This window comes from Balaenoptera borealis (assembly GCF_965194805.1).
Source record: "Balaenoptera borealis genome assembly, chromosome: 1".
NCBI classification, from domain to species: domain Eukaryota; kingdom Metazoa; phylum Chordata; class Mammalia; order Artiodactyla; family Balaenopteridae; genus Balaenoptera; species Balaenoptera borealis.
Genome location: NC_138860.1, coordinates 48,542,480 through 48,562,689, shown reverse-complemented (window position 1 = coordinate 48,562,689; position 20,210 = coordinate 48,542,480). Strand labels below are relative to the sequence as shown.

General features: G+C 42.9%; 1 pseudogene across 1 annotated transcript; it reads left to right on the top strand.

Annotated features, from left to right (window-relative positions):
• The first annotated feature begins 7,383 nt into the window (after nt 1-7,383).
• Nucleotides 7,384-12,598, top strand: LOC309632601 (transmembrane epididymal protein 1 pseudogene; annotated as a pseudogene). The gene has a single exon. The product of its transcript is annotated as a transmembrane epididymal protein 1 pseudogene (transcript).
• The last annotated feature ends 7,612 nt before the right edge of the window (nt 12,599-20,210 follow it).

Sequence of the window (20,210 nt, the reverse complement as noted above, 5' to 3'; positions counted from 1 at the left end):
ACGCAGTAACGAAGACCCAGTGCAGCCAAAAATAAATAAATTAATTAATTAAAAAAAAAAAAGGAAACTAAGCATGATGTTAGAGGGTGGGGATAAAAGAGAAATAAATAGATGGATGAGATCTAGTCCTTGCCCTGGAGAAGGCTGGGTGAGCAAATAACATCTGTGTATTGTGACCTTGATGGGGCAAGAAGCCTCTGACCCCAGAGTGAGTAACTGCCTGGAGGCTGAGGTCAGGAATGCAGCGGAGGCTGCAGGGGGCAGGTGACTTTGACCTGATTTGGAATGTGTCAGGGTATGGGCTCTGTTTTGAATCCCAACTCTGCTGCTTGCAGGTTGCCTGCCTTTGAACAAGTTACTTAATTTTTGAAACTTCTATTTCTTCTACTGTAAAATGAGATTTTTTCTTTTTTTGCCTTAAAACCACTTCCCTTTCTTTCTTCCTATAGAACACCCCCTCCTTTTCTTTTCACCAGCTCCCCTCCCTCTCAGAGGAAGGTGGGCCTTCGTGCCCACCGCAGGCAAGCAGTAAAACAATAGTAAAGCAGGCTGAGCCCCGCGGTGATTCCCTTGCTGGTGGTGGGTTTAGGGGTGGGCATGAAATGCAAGCCCAGGCAGGGAGATGTGAGGGGAAGCCTGCTCTGGTTCTTCTGGTAACGTGCTCCCCCGTCATAAAGGAATATTTTATGTATATGATAGAGCTGTCTTTTCTGCCTCTGGACATTCTGTGAGGATACGGCATCTGTAAGTGTGGAAGCATCTTGAAACGGTGTTGGTCGCTAATCTGAGGAGAAGGCCAATGAGAATGGCAGAGAGAAAAACCAGAAATGAACTGGACCCTTGATGATTTCATTCAGTCACTGTGTTATCCAGCTCTGGAGCTACACTACCTCTGGAGTCCTTGTTAAGTGAGAGAATAAATTTCTTAATGCTTAAGCCAGCATCATCAGGGTTTTCTATTATTTACAGGCAAAAACATATGACATGATTTATTACCTTATAGATTTGAGGGAGAAAAATGAGGAAATTCCTATAAAGTGTTTGGCACTGTAAAATGTTAACAATTATCATTAACAGAACACTTTATTATGGAATTACATAGTGCTTTCTTCTTTGCTAACATGTGTCATATTTCTCCAAATACATACGACCACATTTTGGCCAGATTGAAAGGTTCTGCATTTTTGGTGCTCAACTCAGTTGCCAAACACAACCCATGGCAGAGGTTTAATGTCAGTTTCATAATTTATCTAACTACCAATCTGTCTATGTGTTATCTATCTATCTATCTATCTATCTAGCCCTCTAAATGTAACCTCGATGGACAATATAACGCAGATGCCCTTGTTAGTTGGATGGAGATCCTGTCCTCAGGATGTTTTATTTTGCCACTCAGCAGTAAATTCCACAAGAATCCAAGGAGTCTGAAAAAGGGGAACATGGCAGACCTTTCTAAAACTGGAAGGTTCCAGAATCACAGACTATCAGGGCTGGAAAGGACCTGGGAATCACCTTGTCCATCTTCTTCATTTTACAGCTGAGACCCAGAGACCTCCTGATGGTCATACAGCTAGAGGCCAGGTCGCGACTGGAACCCAGCCTCCAGACTCTGACTCAATCCCCTTCCGTAACATGTCATTACTTTCTCAACTTTCTCCAGAGTCAGCTTCGCTGACAAGCTGAATAAGCGGGAGGCCCTCTCCTCGGAGGCTGTTTGGGCTGCCGGTAATCCACGGGATCCACGGGAATCTGTGCGTCCACTTCCTACCAAGGTCGTTCTGCAGAGTTGCTGCCAGGGACCAGGTGTCCTGGCATGAGATCTGAGACTCGGCACCCTGTGCTGTCTGCAAACATCAGCCCCTCATCCCAAGGGGTCACTGAGGCCCAGAAGTTGGGAAGAGTCCTCTCCCTGTCCACGCACTGGTCAGATCCTAGCATGGAGGGCCGGTAACAAGGGCAGTGCAGAGAACACAGCACCTATAGGCTGGGCAGCCATCCATCCTGGGGTGAGATTTAGGAGCCCTTGAAAGACCTTTCTTCCAGTCTGTCCCAGTCTGGCTCTGCACATGGCCTACCCTCACCCTCACCACCCCCCCATCACCCATACACCAGGCACATTCACAACTTTGTTCATGCCCTTTTCCACAGGTGAATGCTCCTACCTACTCTCAGTTGCCCCCAGCCCCAACTTGTTGGCCAGTTCAGTTTCAGTGCAAATGGCTACTTCTCCCTCAGAATTAACCAAACCCTTCTCGATGTTCCCACCATACTGAGTTTACTTCATCGTCATAACGTTTAATTCAAGATGGCTTTAGTTGAATCTTTTCTACTAAATCAGCGCTTCTCAAACTTTATATGCATACAAATCACCTGGAGATCTTAGCGAAATACAGATTCAGAATCAGTAGGTCTGGCATAGGGCCTGGGAATCTACATTTCTAACAAGCTCCGCGGTGAAGCTGACACTGGTGGCCTACGGACCACACTTGCAGTGGCAAGGTACTGCCTCTGAGTTCCTGGAAGGCAGGTGCCATGTCTTATTCATCTTTGTAACAGCAGCTTGTAGTATAGTGTCTGGCTGATTATAGCTGGTTAATACACATTTGTTGAAGTGAAATGGGTTAAGGCACTGGTGTTTCTGGTGTGTTTCCCTTAAATGTAAGTGTGTGATCTGGGTAGTATTAGAGTATTGTTGTAGCTGAGATGGTGGCAAGTAGGGTGGGGCAGGGCTTGGGGCTCGCAGCAAGGCAGGATAAATCCTGAGTAGGACCAAGACCTCATCTTTACAGATCCAGAAACTCACGTTTATCAGTCTGTTTAGGTTCTGAAGGACTGACCGATGCTTATAAACCAGAAGGGCCGTGTATTCATTAACATTAAAGGATATGTCTCTCCAGTGACTGAATTACTTGTGCCTGCTTATGAGATGCTCCCCGCCCCCCCACCCATCCACACTCCGCCCCCCACCCTGCCCCTCGCCTGAGATCAAAGTAGCAAGGGATAGCTTAGCTCAGAACATTGACTCAGAACATAGATAACTAAATGTACTTGTGGGGAAAATAAAGCAGGTAAAGGAAAACCTTGACAAGTTGTCCTTTCTCCAAAGGGATTTCATTTCTGTAATACTTATTTCCTCCCCAGTACAGTCTTTCTCCTTGGTTAGCACTGGATGAAGACAGATAAATTCTTGCTTCTAACTATATGTGTTTCTGGCTCCATATTGACCAGCCACTCCCCTTCAGCCAACACATCCTTCTACCACGAAGCCCAGCCTCAAAATAACTGATTTTATTCTAGCTTTTTCCAGCTGCATTCCAGTCTTGAGGGTACATTCAAGGGAGCATTTTAATGGTGGACATGAGTGTGGTGCCCAGTACCTCTTAGGGTGGGGTGCTTCTGCAGGGACAATTCTGCGTGTTTGAGGCTGACTCTCCTCGTCCCCCAATTCTGGGGATGCCTCCTTTGGCCTCTCCTCTTGACAAGACCGCTGAGGGGGTGGGCAGGGGGGGACAGACCAAGATCCAGCTCGTGGGCTGGCCAGAGTGCTGTGCCCTCCTGTGGCCTGGGGCCGCCAGCCGAGGGAGCTGACTGGGAAAGAGGGCTCACAGCCTTCGCCCACTTACCTCCCCTTTTGCCTGATGCTGGGCTGGAGTTCTCTCGTACTTCTTGACAGCTGGTGACTGAGTATCTCAGCATATACTTTGTTACTAACTCACCGCTCACCATGTGACACCCTGTGGGTCACTTGTCTTTGGGCTTCGGTTTTTCTGTGAAAAGAGGGATTTGGAGGAAATAGACCCAATGGTCTCATCCAGCCCGAAGATAAACAACTTAAAGTGCTTTATATTTATAACCTGCTTTAAAATGCACTATTCATGGAATCCTTACGATTACAATTCCACATTTACCTGTGAGGAGAATGAATGTTAGAGAAGGTAAATACCTTGTCTTAGAACACCCACCTAGCAATTGGCCAGAAACACATTTTCTTAATCACCAACTGGTAATATCTCCTGGGCCTGGACAAGGAGGACTTTTTACTTCTCTCCCACCGTGAGAGAGAAAGCACAGGCTTCTGGCTCCCTTGTTTCCTCCTTTCCTCACCTCTCCTTACCAGGGTCTGGGCTGCATTCACCCTCTTTGTCTTCTTTCTGCGGAGCTCTCCATGTTCTCCCTCAGCCTTCTCCATCTCTCTTTCTCTCCTCCACCCTCCCTTCCTTCTCCCTTACTTCTCCATCCCCCTCTTAGCCACCTCCCTCCCCCGCCCTCCCTTTCCTCCTGCATGCCAGCCTTTCTTGGTAAATCCTTTTGGGTTCTGCTTTTATAAAGATGTTGCCCCACACTCCTGTGTGAGTCTGTGGGTCAGTGAGGGCAGGAAGACAGCTTCCAGGTGTGACCTGATGACCAGGGTGGTGTTTTCCAGTCTAATGTAATGGTCTCCAAACATCAGGTGAAAGATGGCCTTGCATTGGGATCACCAGTGGTGGGAGAGGGGGGTATGATTCAAAATGCAGGTTCCTGGGCCCCAACTCAGAGACTTTATTTAGTAGGGTCATACAAAACTTAGTACTCTGTATTTTAGAAAAGCTCTCCTGAGATGATTCTGATGTGTAGCAAGATGCATACTTTCCTGTTGAGACCTTTGCCCATCAGACACTGTCCCTGAGGGTAAGCCAGTGAGTGGGCAAGTGTCTACCATAGTACCAGGAGTGTTGCCTCAGGTGGAGGCCTTGCTTGCAGGTCACAGAACATCAGTTAGTGAGTTTGGCAGCTGCTCCTTCCCCGTCCTAGTTGGATACCCCATCGGTGATATGTCTGGCTGAATAGAAGGGAGCTCCTTGCTTCCACCACATTTGGGCAAGCTGAGTCTCCTGATTTGCATTTCATCTATTTTTGGCTACAAGTCCCTAAACCAGAGATATGCTTATCCCTTTCATCCTTTTAGATAACACTTCCCTCTCTCCTATAGTTGTCACCCCAGTTATTGACTGGAGAAGAGTAAGAGGAAAGCAATTTTCATTCAAGTCCCTCTAATAGAACATGAATTTCCTAATTACTTTAATTAGTTTCCAAATGAAATTAGTTTTCTAATTAAATACCAGGACATTCCCCCTGAGATCTCTGGGTTCTGACAGCTCCATATGTAGAAGTTGGAAGTGTCTCTGAGGCCACCTAGTCTACCTCTCACTAAAGAACCCTCACTGCCTATTGCTAAAAAACATTTTTTGAAGACCAGTGTTTTTGAAGATGAGCTCTGTGCTGTATCACCAAGCTCTTTGCTGGGATCACACTCTGCCTTTGGTTTACCCCATGTGCTCTCAAAGGGGGCATTATGACCCCCAAGGAAGTAAAAATTTGTGATTTTAGATATTACAATGGTGTGTGGCTTTCCAAAGGGCCATAGGACATAAAACAGATAGACAGTATATTTCGTTATTAAATTTTCATGCGGTGGTGGGGGGGAATGTCATAAGGGAACATATGTTGAAAAGTTTCCTTAGGGAGGACAAAAATGAAAAAAAGGTTGAAAAACACTGGTTTACGCAAAAGGGGTCTATGTCTCTGGGAAGTTATAATTATGCCAAGTCATCCACACCCTTTCATTCGACCTCTTCTATGTTTAATTAAGGAGAAAGGAGTCAAGATAAACTTGGAACACACATATGTTGGTCTCTCCAGCTGTTCTTTGGGAATGATCCAATTTGCCCTGACTTCAACAGCTGGGGTGAATTCTCCCTTCTAATTGCATAGCTCTGGTCATTTGTTCCACTCATTTGGTATTTCACTCTTAGCATTAGTGACCTTGCATCGTTTGTATGTATCTGTTCTGTCTTTATAACTATATCATAAGCATTTTATGGTGGAGCTCATGCGTTTATGTATTCATTCATCCATCAAACATCCATTGAGCACCTCCAGGCATAGGGCTGGATTCTAAAGAGACAAGACAGGACATGGTTTCCTACTTCAAAGACTTCCCAGTAAATAACGAGTGGTGAAACAGGGTGACAAGTGTACCGATAGAGATGACTAGAAGTTGCATGGAGAGGTATCCTTCCCAGTTGAGAGGAGGCAGTGCTTGAGCTAAGCCTTGAAGAAAAGGCAGAGCTTCTCCGATAGAGAAAAAATGTGTAATAGGAAGCCCATTTCAGACCGAGCTGGAAGCTCCTGATATGCCTGGAGAGAATGGTACATGTGGGAAGGGACTGGAAATGAGGCCAGGGCAAAACACGAGGGGCCTTGAAGCTCATTCTAAGGACATGGATTTTAACCACAAGTCAAGGGGATGCCACTAGAGAATTCAGATTAGCCAGTGGATTGGAACCTGGTTAAGAGCTATTGCAACAATGCAGGGTTGGTGATGCCTGAACAACGGTGGTGAGTGGGGATGGAGTGGAAGGAACTGACCAGAAAAGTTACTTAGGAAGGAGAATCTAGAGAACTTGTTGATTAATGGGCTGTGAGGTTGAGTGAAAATTGGTACCACCACTTTGATGGGACATTTATCACTATCTATTAAAACTGAAAAAGGGAATACTAGTCTATAACTCAGAAATGTCATTTATGGTTATCTACCCTAAAGAAGAATATTTTCTCAGAATTATTTGTTTTTAAAAAACAGATAGACCAACATTTTCATCAATAAGGAACTGGATAAAGAATATGACATTAAAAGGAGTAAGCAGCACCTCTATATGACAAAATGGTTCTGTCTCCATCATGATACATGACTGAGTGAAAAAAAGTCAGTTGTATTGTAGGATGATGCATAGAAGTGTTGATGGCCTAGAGAAAAACTCATTTTGGCATATGGGATAGCCCCTTTGCAAACAGCTGTCTTCCCACCTTCTCACCCAAAAGTAGACTTGCTAGGCATCAAGTCTCACTCACCTACACAACACTTCTACTTAGTCTTCTTATTTCTTAAAAGAAAATTAATATTGAGTAGATACGAAATAACATTTATAGAATGCAGGTAAACATTGGGATACAACACTCCCGTGCTCATTACCCACTGTAAGAACAGAAAAAACACTGCCATTATTTTCAATGTCCTGTGTATCCCTCTCAAATCTATCCTATCCTTTCCCTCTCAGAGGTAACCATTTTTCCTGAATTTTGTTTATAGTTCCACATATGTGTTCACATTTTTCAGTTGTGAATGTTTTTGAACTTTATGTATGTAGAATCATCCACAAAATTATGTATATTTTGTGACATTGTTTTCTCATCCAAAATTACATTTTTGAGATTCCATGTTTGTCTTAGTCAGGGTTCTCCAGAGAAAAAAAACCAATAGGAGATGATAGATAGATAGATAGATAGATAGATACATAGATACATAGATACATAGATACATAGATACATAGATACATAGATAGATAGATAGATAGAGATTTATTTTGAGGAAATGGCTCATACAATTATGGAGGAAGAGAAGTCCCATCATATGCTCTCTCCAATCTGGAGAGCCAGGAAAGCCGGTGATATAATTCCAATCTGGGTCTAAAGACCTGAGAACCAGGGGAGCGATTGATGTAGATCCCAGTGCAAGAGCAGAAGACCCATGTCCCAGCTCAGTAGACAGGCAGGGAAAAAAAGGGGCAAATTCCTCCTTCCTCTGTCTTTTGTTCTATTCAGACCCACAGCGGATTAGATAAGGTCCACCTACATCGGGGTGGGCCATCTACTTTACTAAATCCACCCATTCAAAGGCTAATCTCACAGACACATCCAGAAATAATGTTTAATCTGGGCACCATATGCCCAGTCAAGTTGACACATGAAACTGTCACAATGTTGTTGTTGAATGTAGCTGTAATTATCATTTTCACTCCCCTATGATATTTTATTTTATGAGTATTTGATAAATGTATCTATGCATTTAAATAGTGAAGGACATTTTGAGTATTTGTCTCTCTCTCTCTGTCAGTTTTAAACAGTGCTATTGTGGACATTCCTGAGAGTTGTTGTACAGTATATACAAGTAAGGATGTATATCTTCAACTTTACTATATAAAGTCATATAATGCCAAATTCTTTTCCAAAGTGGTTGTATTAACTTACATCCCCCCTCAGAATGTATTAATTATTCTATTTCTTTCACATCGTCAGACTATTGTCAGGCTAATTTTTGTCAGTCTGTTAGGTGTAAAATGACAGCTAGCAAGCAAATGGGGACCTCAGTCCTACAACTACAAGGAACCAAATTCTGCCACAACCATATCAGCTTCCAAGAGAACCCTGAGCTACAGAATGAAACACATCCTGGCAGACACCTTGACTGCACTTTGTGACACTCTGAGCAGAGGACCCAGTAAAGCTATGCCTGCATCCTGACCCACAGAAGCTGAGAATAAATGTATGTTGTTTTAAGCCACCAGTTTATGTTAATTAGTTACACAATGACAAATACCCAGTACAAGACGCATCCATGGAGAAGGAAATACAACCCTAATACACCACTTGGTTCTATAGTGAACAGAAGAGCTGACAGCTGTTTCCTTTGGTTTAAAAAAATCTGGTGGGGCTTCCCTGGTGGCGCAGTGGTTGAGAATCTGCCTGCCAATGCAGGGGACACGGGTTCAAGCCCTGGTCTGGGAAGATCCCACATGCCGCGGAGCAACTAGGCCCGTGAGCCACAACTACTGAGCCTGCATGCCTGGAGCCTGTGCTCCGCAACAAGAGAGGCCGCGATAGTGAGAGGCCCGCGCACCGCGATGAAGAGTGGCCCCCGCTTGCCACAACTAGAGAAAGCCCTCGCACAGAAATGAAGACCCAAAGCAGCCAAAAATAAATAAATAAATAAATAAATATTAAAAAAAGAAAATACACATAATCAACCATTAGGAATAAAAGATATGAAAATATAAAAAAAAATCTGGTGAAGGGCTGAGATTGGCTTAGCTGGGTCAGGTGTCCATCCCTTGGCTGATCTATGACTAGGAAAGCAGAATTGAATAAAAGATGACAGCTCCCACTTGACCCAGATGGTTTGAGGGGACACTTCCCAGAAGAGGGAAGCTTTCTTTTTCTTTCTTTTTTTTTTCTTTTCGGCCACGCCACACGGTGCGAGCGGCTTGCGGGATCTTAGTTCCCCTACCAGGGATTGAATCAGCACCCTTGTCAGTGAAAGCGCAGAGTACTAACCACTGGGCCGCCAGGGAATTTCCAAGGGAAGCTTTCATAATCAAAATGACAATAGATTTCTATCAGGACATTTCATTGAGAAAAGGCAATTAGAAAAGACAAAAATATATCTAAAAGGACATAATTAAAATCATTTGAAAATTAGTAAGAACAGTATATAAATGCAACAAGATGATTAATATAAAGAGCAATATAAAATTATAGTCTCATATCAGTAAAAATAATATAATAAAATGTAAGATCCATTCATAGTAGCAACAAAAGACAAATAAACCAATATGGAAATCTGTAGGATCAATATAAAACATAATTAATTAGAGACATTTCCTGTACTTGACAGTCATGAAGCGTAACATGACCATCACACTGTAAATAAATGCTTTTTGCATGAGAGAAAATATTTGATGTTTAATTCACATGAAGGTTACTAGCTGAATAGGATCTTCTTTGATACCAGTACCTACATTTTACTCAGTGATTCTCAAAATTTAGTGTGCATAAGAAAATTCCCTGGGAATGTTTACTGAAGTGCTTATTGCAAGACACTACCCCAAGAGATTTCAAATCGGTATCTCTGAGTGGAACCTATTTGCCTGCATAAGTTGGAAAAACACTGAAACTCAAAGGAAGGAACCTCAGATGGAGGCATTTCAGTTCTATCTGGAGATGAGGGGAAGAGATTGTCAGGAGTGAATATTTTTCTGGCCATCATCAAATAACATCAGAGTAATTGGGCTGTGTATGTTTATTTGTGGCTCTTAAGACTATTTATACCCGGAAGAGCATATTTGTACCTAGTATTTCTATGAGGTTATATGTGAGGAATCTTAAGGGATTTAACCTATATTGTGTGTTCTCCTTGCTGTCTCTGAGTACTTGCTTGTGTTCTGTGAATTTGGGAGGGAAGTAAGGAAGGTAGAAATGGGGAGAAGGGGGAGGAGAGGCAATGGAGGGCCTATGGCATTGTCTCTGAGAAAGAGAGACGCTCAAGGATTGTGCTGGTGAATATGCTTATTTCTTCATCTGGCAATGGTTGGTTAGCTATCAATGAACCAGAGCAGAAGACCAGAACGGAAACCATGACACCCACTCCACCGTAAGCTTGGGTTTTCTCCAAAACCCTTTTCCTTCTGTATGTGGATGCAATGAGCTGAATAGGGAATATAAGTAGACGTCAAGAACCCCCCTCCACACTCTAGAGCCTGACGTGGCCACTCCAGAGCCTCTTGCCTCTGCCAGTGCTCAGACCTACCTTCAGTCTCATGGGAGGCTTTGAGGGTCATCTGTACCCAGGACTGTCTCTCTTCTTCTATGGTCTTTATCACGCACGACTAGTCTCCAGGGCTTTGATATGCAACTACCCCGTCCAGTATCTGCCACGCCGTCCCTGCAGCAAAGGAAGATGGGCGAGGCTGCAGCAAATATACTGTGTGGGACTGGCGAAGATATTGAGCTCCTTCATTTTAGTAGCCCAAGAACTGCATAACATTCAAGGGCAGTTTGTACTGATCAGCAAGATATATCACCAGAGAAACTTTTTGTACCACAAACAGTGGCAGCATCTCACTCTCTACACGACCTTCTTCCTGAGTGGGTGTGTAGATGTGGTGAGCCAGAACCTGCTGCCCCAGAGGTCTCCTGCCCTGGAACAAGGCGCCCAAGCCCTGGGCATGTTTCTGATTCTGCCCCTGATGGTGTCTCACTTGCAGGACTCAGAAGGAGTGGAGCTGCGGTGTCACGTCCTGCTCATCCAGGCCTTGTTCCTGCTGCTGCTGGTGGTGATCGCAGAGCTGTGGGCTCCCAACGTGCAGCAGCTCTGGGTGATGAAGGCCTTTTTATATATGATTATAGGCTCTTGGCTCATCCAGATAGGCTTTATGCTGTACAAACCAATCTCTGGCCATAAATGGATGGATGATGACAAAAATGATATTTTATTTGTCACCATCTTCTTCTGCTGGCATGTGGCTTCCCTTGCCATTTTGATGATCTGGATCTACGGCGTCTCCTTTTTGTGGTATTGTTACATTTGCTGATGTCTGAACCGGGTGAGCCCGGAAGGGTACCTCTCACCTGCACATTCTGGAACAACTGGAGGAGAAGTTGTGGGACGAGGAGCTGTCAGAGAGGGAGACCAAGTGTCTTTCCTTCAGAGGTGCCACCGAGGCAGCTCACTCCGCTGGGAGGGGCATACAGCTCTCTCCTCTTTTGGCTTCTTTCAGTCTTGTTTGCTAAGCAGTGAGCAGAGAAAAGGCAAATGAACCCAGGAGGCATGTTACTAGGACCTTCACTTTCAACTCCCCAAGTATTTCCCCCATCTCCCCTCGACTTGCCTCAGCTCCAGCCAAAGCAATCTGCTTGCCCTGCTCCTCTCTGCATTCCTCACCCACCACCCCAACCCAGTAGAAAGTGAAAATAAATGCACTATAATGTGCCTTTGGGTTTTTATAAATGTCCCTCACCCACCACATAGAGTACCTACCACGAGTCACTGACATTTAGTAATTATAATGATTTACAGTCTTTGGTGCAGCATAATATTTTACCCATCATAATAACCACCTCCTCATCCTTTTTCTTTCTGGATCGCTTCAATACTCATACTAAATGTGAACTGTTATTTTGACCATCTAGAACTCAGAGAACTGTTATTGAGGTCTTTCTTTTGATTACTTTATGGTTTATCAAACAGAAAGTCAGATACTTTTTTTATTCAGCTTTGTTGAGGTGTACTTAATATATAAAAAAATTGGACATAAGTTATACATTTTGATGAGTTTGGGCATAAATATATTGTGATACCATCACCACAATCCTTAAAGGCAATTTCCTCTTCAGGGTCTAGAAGAACAGAGCAGCAACCTGCACATAGTGAGGGCTCAAAAGTGTTTGTCTGCTTCCAGAATTTCTCCAGCCCCTTCTCGCCAAGTGTAGTGTCTGTCATATTCTTCTACCTGGGTAAATCAACCCACTGCTGTGTACACACCTCAACAAATTTCCAAATAAGACTCACCTGCACCCAATCTTTTCTGGTTCTCATATAAAATAAAATCCAATGGCTTAGGGCTGAGTCAAGATGGCAGACTAGGAGGACACGGAGTTTGCCCCTCCTTACAACTAGGGCATCTACCAGGCACTGGTGGGGGACCACTGACACTTAAGGGGACAGGACAAGAGGAAACCCCAGGCCACCCAGTAGGATGTTTAGGAGAGGGAGTGGGGAGGAGAAGTGGAGGTGGGATGGGACCAGTGCCCCTGAGGGGTGACTGGGGGAGGGGAGGGTCCCACACCCAGAGAGACCAACCAAGGTGAGGTTGTCAAGAGGGATGGGGAGAGATCCTCGGAAGATCGGAGGATTGGAAGGGAACGCGGCCAGCATTTCCCCTGTCCACTTAGGCCCCAGGGAGCCTGCTGAGGTCCCAGGCCTGATCCTCTGCCCTCCGAGGCCCCTTCTGGCTGCATGGCTCCTGAGGGTGTGGGAGGGTGGGAGGTGGGGAGGGAAAGTAGATGCTGGATGCGAGCAGTGCCCCTGAGGGGCGGCTGGGCGAGGGGAGGGGTTCCCAGGCTCAGGAGGGGCACACCCACAGTGAGAGGATCAATGAGGATGGGGAGAGACCCTCAGGAGATCGGAAGATCAGAAGGGAATGCGGCCAGTGTTTCCCCTGCCCAACTGGGCTGCAGGGAGTCTGCTGAGGTCCCAGGCCTAATCCTCTACCCTCCAAGGCTCCCTCCAGCCACGCTGAGCCTAAGCTCCACACCCACACCCCCACCCAGGTCTTTACCTCCAGACTCGGCGCTCCGAGGCCCCCTCCCACCATGCTGCCGTTTCCAGCTGCGCATGTCCTCAGTCTAGACCCCGCCCCCGCCTAAACCCCACCCCCACCTAGACCCCGCCCTCAAAGCCATGTGTAAAATAGCTAGCTAGTGGGAACATGCTGTATAGCACAGGGAGATCAGCTCAGTGCTCTGTGATGACCTAGATGGGTGGGATGGGAGGGGAGGGAGGTCCAAAAGGGAAGGGATATATATATATATCTGATATTCTTCACTGTACAGCAGAAACTAACACAACATTGTAAAGCAATCATACTCCAATAAAAAAAATCCAATGGCTTGTTTATTCTGCATATTTTTCTCTTTAATCCTCACTACTATTCTATGAGGTAGACTTATAGATGATAATCTAAAACTCAAAAGTCTTAACAAAGTGGCTTAATGGAGGTAGACATTTAGCCATGTCACATAATGCTATAGCTGCGAGTCAAAGGGAATGGAATTCTGTGCGAGTAGAGTTAAAGTATTGGGGACTTGCAAAAGAATGTCTTTACGCCACCCGTTCTGCTTTTCTCCCTGCTGTCCCCAGGATGTGGAGAATCTACGCTTCCCTACTTGCGGTCACGGCTAAAATATTTATGCTTAGAACAGAGTGAGGCTGGGACAAGGATTCTAGAGAGCCATTATCCTTCTAGTTTCCCCCTTGCTTCTAGTTCCTAGGAAAACAAGACGTAACCCTTTTCCTTTGGTTCTGGCGCTATTCTTCCTTGTTTATTTTCTTGTTCAAAAGTTAAGGTGTAGCAGGGGTAAATTGTTGTCTGGCTGTTAAGAGCCTCTACTCTCTGGTTTTGGGAACTTGTGAGCATTCTGACGATTGCAAAGGAGTGAGGTACTTCCCAGTGTTATTTACAGGGGGCTCAGCAGTGTCTCAGGATGCAGGCTGGCATGCATGTGCTCAACGTCCAGTGTGTGAGCAGCGGGCAGTTCTCCATGGGAGGCTTACACCTTGCACCAGTGGGATGATCAGGTAATGATGCTGTCCACAGGACAGGAGCCATGGTCCCCGGGGTGGAAATAAAATAGTCCCCAGACATTAGTTCAGCTTCTGTGCTTCTCCTTGCTCCTGGTGACCGTGGAGCTCTGCACTTTCCACTGGAGGTTCTACTCTGTTCCTGGTTGTCACCTCTGGGTCCCATCCCCTTGTTTCTTACCCACAACCTTAGGTATCTTTTCAGGCCTTGCCCAGCCTTGCAGCTCCTCCTTCCTGTGGCCTCATTCAAACTCCTCTAGTGCCTTGAGTTTGGGGTGGCAGGGAGTCTGGTTTTCCTCTATATTCGTTCCTAGTGATTTGACAAAACTCTGTTTTCTACTTCATTCAGGCCTCCTTTTCTTCATATTAAAAGCATATTTTCAATTTTTTTTAACCTAAAAATTGAATTTTTTTTTTTTTTGGTATTACAATCTGACCTCATCTTGAGGCAATGTCTTTCACTATAGGGAGAAAAGTTATATACAAGGGCAGAAAAGAAAGGACAAAATATTACTATTTTAAGGTATTTTCTCTCTACAAATGTAAAAGTTGAAGAGATACCTAAGCCACTTTTTGACAGATCTGTCTTGCTTTTGAGTACTTTTGAGATCAGATACTGATGAGCTCATCTCTTGTAGTAAATTAATGCCTCAAAATATTATTATGTCTCACAATGTGTACCTTTGAGGTAAAATAATAAATAGTAGCAGGGACCTTCAAAGCCACAAAGGATTATTACTGAGGCCTGATATCATGGTGGAATGGGCAGGGCTGCTGTTTGGGTGATAAGGAACTTTCTGCATTCCTCATATCACAGTAGCATGAGCACTCTGACAGTAATCCTAATGACGCTGGAATGTAAAATCAACTGAAGAGAAATCTGGGAAAAAAAGAAAACTAAAAAGCCCAAACAGAATTCTGGAGACAAAGGTGTAATCTTTACCACCATCCACCAGAGGGCACCATCTTTGCATGAGCTAGGAAAGGGCCCTTGCTCTCCATTTGTGCTGAGGTATCAATTTTAAATGAAATGAGGGAAGGATGAAGAGGAAGGTAGAAAAATACATAAGCAAGTGTTTTCCAAGCATCTAGTAAGCATAATGAAGGTCTGTTTGTTTCCTATTAAACTTAGATGTGTGGACATGAATAAGCATAAAATGCAGCTAATAGATATAGAGTATATATGTATAGATATTTATCTATACATAGATATATAGAGTATATATGTATGTATCTTTATCTATATATGTATACCTATATATCTATATCTATATATCCATATATAGATATAGATATATAGATAAAGATAGCTGTATATACATAAATATATAGATATATATGTTTGTGTGTCTCAAAAACACAGCAGTGTCAAAACACTTGAGCTAAAATGGCTGTTTTTTAGCAACTCTATAAAAGTCATCAAAATGCTCATTTAGCTCATCACATAGGCATACAATGAATAGTTGGTGAATGAGTAAATAAAGCATCTAGTACAGGTGTAACATGGATGAAATGTCAATTTAATTCTGATTTGGGTTTTGAGGGATACGCAGGAGTTTGTTAGAGGAGTTCAGGGCAGGCACTCTGAGGTCATACGTTCCTGTACTCATAAGCCCAACAGTGCAGTTCCAGTGATGGGATTTCATGGTCCGATGGTACCAGAGAAAACTCTTGAGTTCCTGCCCCCTAGGAAGGGTGGCTAAGGAAGAGCCACACAAATTGTTTTATGGAAAGCTCATTAATTTGCATTTCAGGGGAAAGGTAGAAGATTATTAATGGGCTCTTCCAATGGAGCGCGGTGCCAACAACAAAATGCTTGCAATTGCTTGTGTTATAATCAATATTCAATATATTATGGCACACATTTATAAACTAATTGTTAAACTTTTAAACTTGGCATATAGAATTACTTTTAAATGTAATTTTATTTTAAATTGCTTTCACTTTTTCCTCTTTTTTCAATAAAATCATACATTTGATAAATCAAATTTTCCTAAACAGATACCACTTCCATATTTTGTTAACTAAAATTCCTTAGGCATTTCATATTATGAGCTGAAAATATGATTTTAAAAAATACTTTACATACCTAACAAGGCAGATTTACAAACCTAACAAAGAAGTTTCTCCTAAGAACTTAAAAAGGCTCTTGTAAATTTAATGTCAGATTTTTAAATGCAAAACAAAATTTAAGCATTTTATTGTACAAAAAACAACATACACAAAATAGCACACATTTTTTTAAAAGTACAATATATTTGCATGTGTGTCTTGATGTTTCATGTGTTCCAAGATGAGTTTGTAGCCTACCATGTTTCTTCAATCATAAATTACCTCATTCATTAATCAGTGTAACACACACACATGCACACATCTTAAGACAATTCAGGGTGAAGCTCTGAATAGTTTAATAATCACATTTTATTCGTTAGATTATCACTTCCTTTGGAAAAGAGAGATCATAACCTGGGCAAAGGAAATTCTTTTAGTTCTCTTCCTAGAAGAGTGGTCTATACAGCACTGATATATACCCACATTCCTTAAGACACTATGCTTTTATTTCTATTTTTATGTTTTTAACATCTTTATTGGAGTATAATTGCTTTACAATGGTGTGTTAGTTTCTGCTTCATAACAAAGTGAATCAGTTATACATATACATATATCCCCATACCTCCTCCCTCTTGCATCTCCCTCCCACCCTCCCTATCCCACCCCTCTTGGTGGTCACAAAGCACTGAGCTGATCTCCCTGTGCTATGTGGTTGCTTCCCACTAACTAGCTATTTTACATTTGGTAGTGCATATATGTCCATGCCATTCTCTTACTTCATCCCAGCTTACCCTTCCCGCTCCCCGTGTCCTCAAGTCCATTCTCTACATCTGCATCTTTATTCCTGTCCTGCCCCTAGGTTCTTCAGAACCTTTTTTTTTTTTAGATTCCATATATATGTGTTAACATATGGTATTTGCTTTTCTCTTCCTGACTTACTTCACTCTGTATGACAGACTCTAGGTCCATCCACCTCACTACAAATAACTCAATTTCTTTTCTTTTTATGGCTGAGTAATATTCCATTGTATATATGTGCCACATCTTCTTTATCCATTCATCTGTCGAAGGGCACTTAGGTTGCTTCCATGCCCTGGCTATTGAAAATAGAGCTGCAATGAACATTGTGCTACCTGAATCTTTTTGAATTATGGTTTTCTCAGGGTATATGCCCAGTAGTGGGATTGCTGGGTCATATGGTAGTTCTATTTTTAGTTTTTTAAGGGACCTCCATACTGTTCTCCATAGTGGCTGTATCAATTTACATTCCCACCAAGAGTGCAAGAGGGTTCCCTTTTCTCCACACCCTCTCCAGCATTTATTGTTTGTAGATTTTTTATTGATGGCCATTCTGACAGGTGTGAGGTGATACCTCATTGTAGTTTTGATTTGCATTTCTCTAATGATTAGTGATGTTGAGCATCCTTTCATGTGTTTGTTGGCAATCTGTATATCTTCTTTGGAGAAGTGTCTATTTAGGTCTTCTGCACATTTTTGGATTGGGTTGTTTGTTTTTTTGATATTGAGCTGCATGAGCAGCTTGTAAATTTTGGAGATTAATCCTTTGTCAGTTGCTTCATTCGCAAGTATTTTCTCCCATTCTGAGGGTTGTCTTTTGGTCTTGTTTATGGTTTCCTTTGCTGTGCATAAGCTTTTAAGTTTCATTAGGTCCCATTTGTTTATTTTTGTTTGTATTTCCACCTAACCTTACAGCTAAAGCAATTAGAGAAAGAAGAACAAAAAAAACCCCAGGGTTAGCAGAAGGAAAGAGATCATAAAGATCAGATCAGAAATAAATGAAAAAGAAATGAAAGAAACAACACCAAAGATTAATGAAACTAAAAGCTGGTACTTTGAGAAGATAAACAAAATTGATAAACCATTAGCCAGACTCATCAAGAAAGAAAGGGAGAAGACTCAAATCAATAGAATTAGAAATGAAAAAGGAGAAGTAACAACTGACACTGCAGAAATACAAAGGATCATGAGAGATTACTACAAGCAACTATGTTGCAATAAAATGGGCAAACTGGAAGAAATGGACAAATTCTTAGAAAAGCACAACCTTCTGAGACTGAACCAGGAAGAAATAGAAAATATAAACAGACCAATCACAAGCACTGAAATTGAGACTGTGGTTAAAAATCTTCCAACAAACAAAAGCCCAGGACCAGATGGCTTCAGAGGCGAATTCTATCAAGCATTTAGAGAAGAGCTAACACCTATCCTTCTCAAACTCTTCCAAAATGTAGCAGAGGGAGGAACACTCCCAAACTCAACCTACAAGGCCACCATCACCCTGATACCAAAACCAGACAAAGACGTCACAAAGAAAGAAAACTACAGGCCAATATCACTGATGATAATAGATGCAAAAATCCTCAAGGAAATACTAGCAAACAGAATCCAACAGCACATTAAAAGGATCATACACCACGATCAAGTGGGGTTTATCCCAGGAATGCAAGGATTCTTCAATATATGCAAATCAATCAATGTGATAAACCATATTAACAAATTGAAGCAGAAAAACCATATGATCATCTCAATAGATGCAGAAAAAGCTTTTGGCAAAGTTCAACACCCATTTATGATAAGACACTATGCTTTTAGACTTGTCTTCAATGAAGTTATGTGAAGCCACCCTCTACTCCTAATCACTGCCCCACTATCTTCCCTGCAGCTCAAAGAGACTGATTACTGGAGCTATTAGCAACCAAATGGAGTGTTGTCACCCCAATAATAGCAAGGACTAAAAGCCAACAATGCTGGATAGAGGCTTGAATTACATGATGGTTAGATCCCTGATCCTTTCAAGACCTTCTAGTTCCCAAAGTGAAAGGGTACCGGATGTCTCCCGTACTTGTGTGATGATAAGAATCACCTGGGGTGCTTGCTAAACACATCCATTGGGCTTCCCTGGTGGCGCAGTGGTTAAGAATCCGCCTGCCAGTGCAGGAGACACAGGTTCAAGCCCTGGTCCGGGAAGATCCCACATGCCACGGGACAACTAAGCCCGTGAGCCACAACCACTGAGCCTGTGCTCTAGAGCCTGCGAGCTACAACTACTGAGCCCGCATGTCTAGAGCCCATGCTCTGCAACAAGAGAAGCCACAGCAATGAGAAGCCTGCGCACCGCAAGGAAGACTAGCCCCCGCTTGCCACAAAAAGAGAAAGCCCGCGCGAAGCAACAAAGACACAACACGGCCAAAAATAAATAAATAAATAAATAATAAAACAAAACAAAACAAACAAACACATACATTACCATGTCCATGCTCTGACAACTCTAGCTTAGAAAAGCCTGGGTGAGGCTCAAGGGTATTGTATATTTTACAAGTGCCCCAGATGATTATTATTATCAGGCAAATATAAACTATATTGTTTTTTTAAAACTTATACCTAAGTTCACGTCTCAGCTCTACCACTTACCAGTTGTGTGTTGGAGCAGATCCAGTGTGCAATGATTTCCCAAAGCTCTGGGCATCTCCGTTACTCCAGTACACACTTACCTTGGAAATGGCAGCAGATCTCTTTGGCAAAAGTGAGGAAGAGACTCCCAGGAAATACTTGCAAAAATATCGCAAGGTTCTTCCTAAGGGGCAAAATGCTTTCTTTTCATTTAAGAGCTTCTAGGTCCGACTCAGGACTGAAAATTGGATGAGGGGCCTGGAATGCTACATGACGGCTCATTTTTGGTTCGTATTCATATTAATTCATTCACTCAAATATTTATTGAGCACTTCCACGTGACAGAAACTGCTCTAGATGTTTGGGATGCATCGTTTTAAAAAAGAGTACAAAATTCCTGCCACCATGTAGCTTATGTTCTCAAGTAGAATCTTAGTGAGTCGGCCACACATTGTTTCCAAGGGACCCTATGATCAATAGCCACCACAAAGGATCTGTGGGTTGGATCATTCTGATATCCATACACCATCGCTGCTATTATATCCACATATACTTTGGTGGTTAGCACCACCTCCCATTGCAATCAAAGGCAATTTTCAACTACAGCGTCTTCTTTCAGCCTTTGTGGACATCTCCACTGGGCCACTACTGCTGGCACCATCACCAATGAGCCTTTGCTGTAATAAGCACCACCATGCATAATTTCCCATTGCCCCTGAGCTTTTTTCTTTTGCTTTTTAAAATTATTATAATTATTATTGTTTATTGGAGTATAACTGCTTTGAGTCACCCC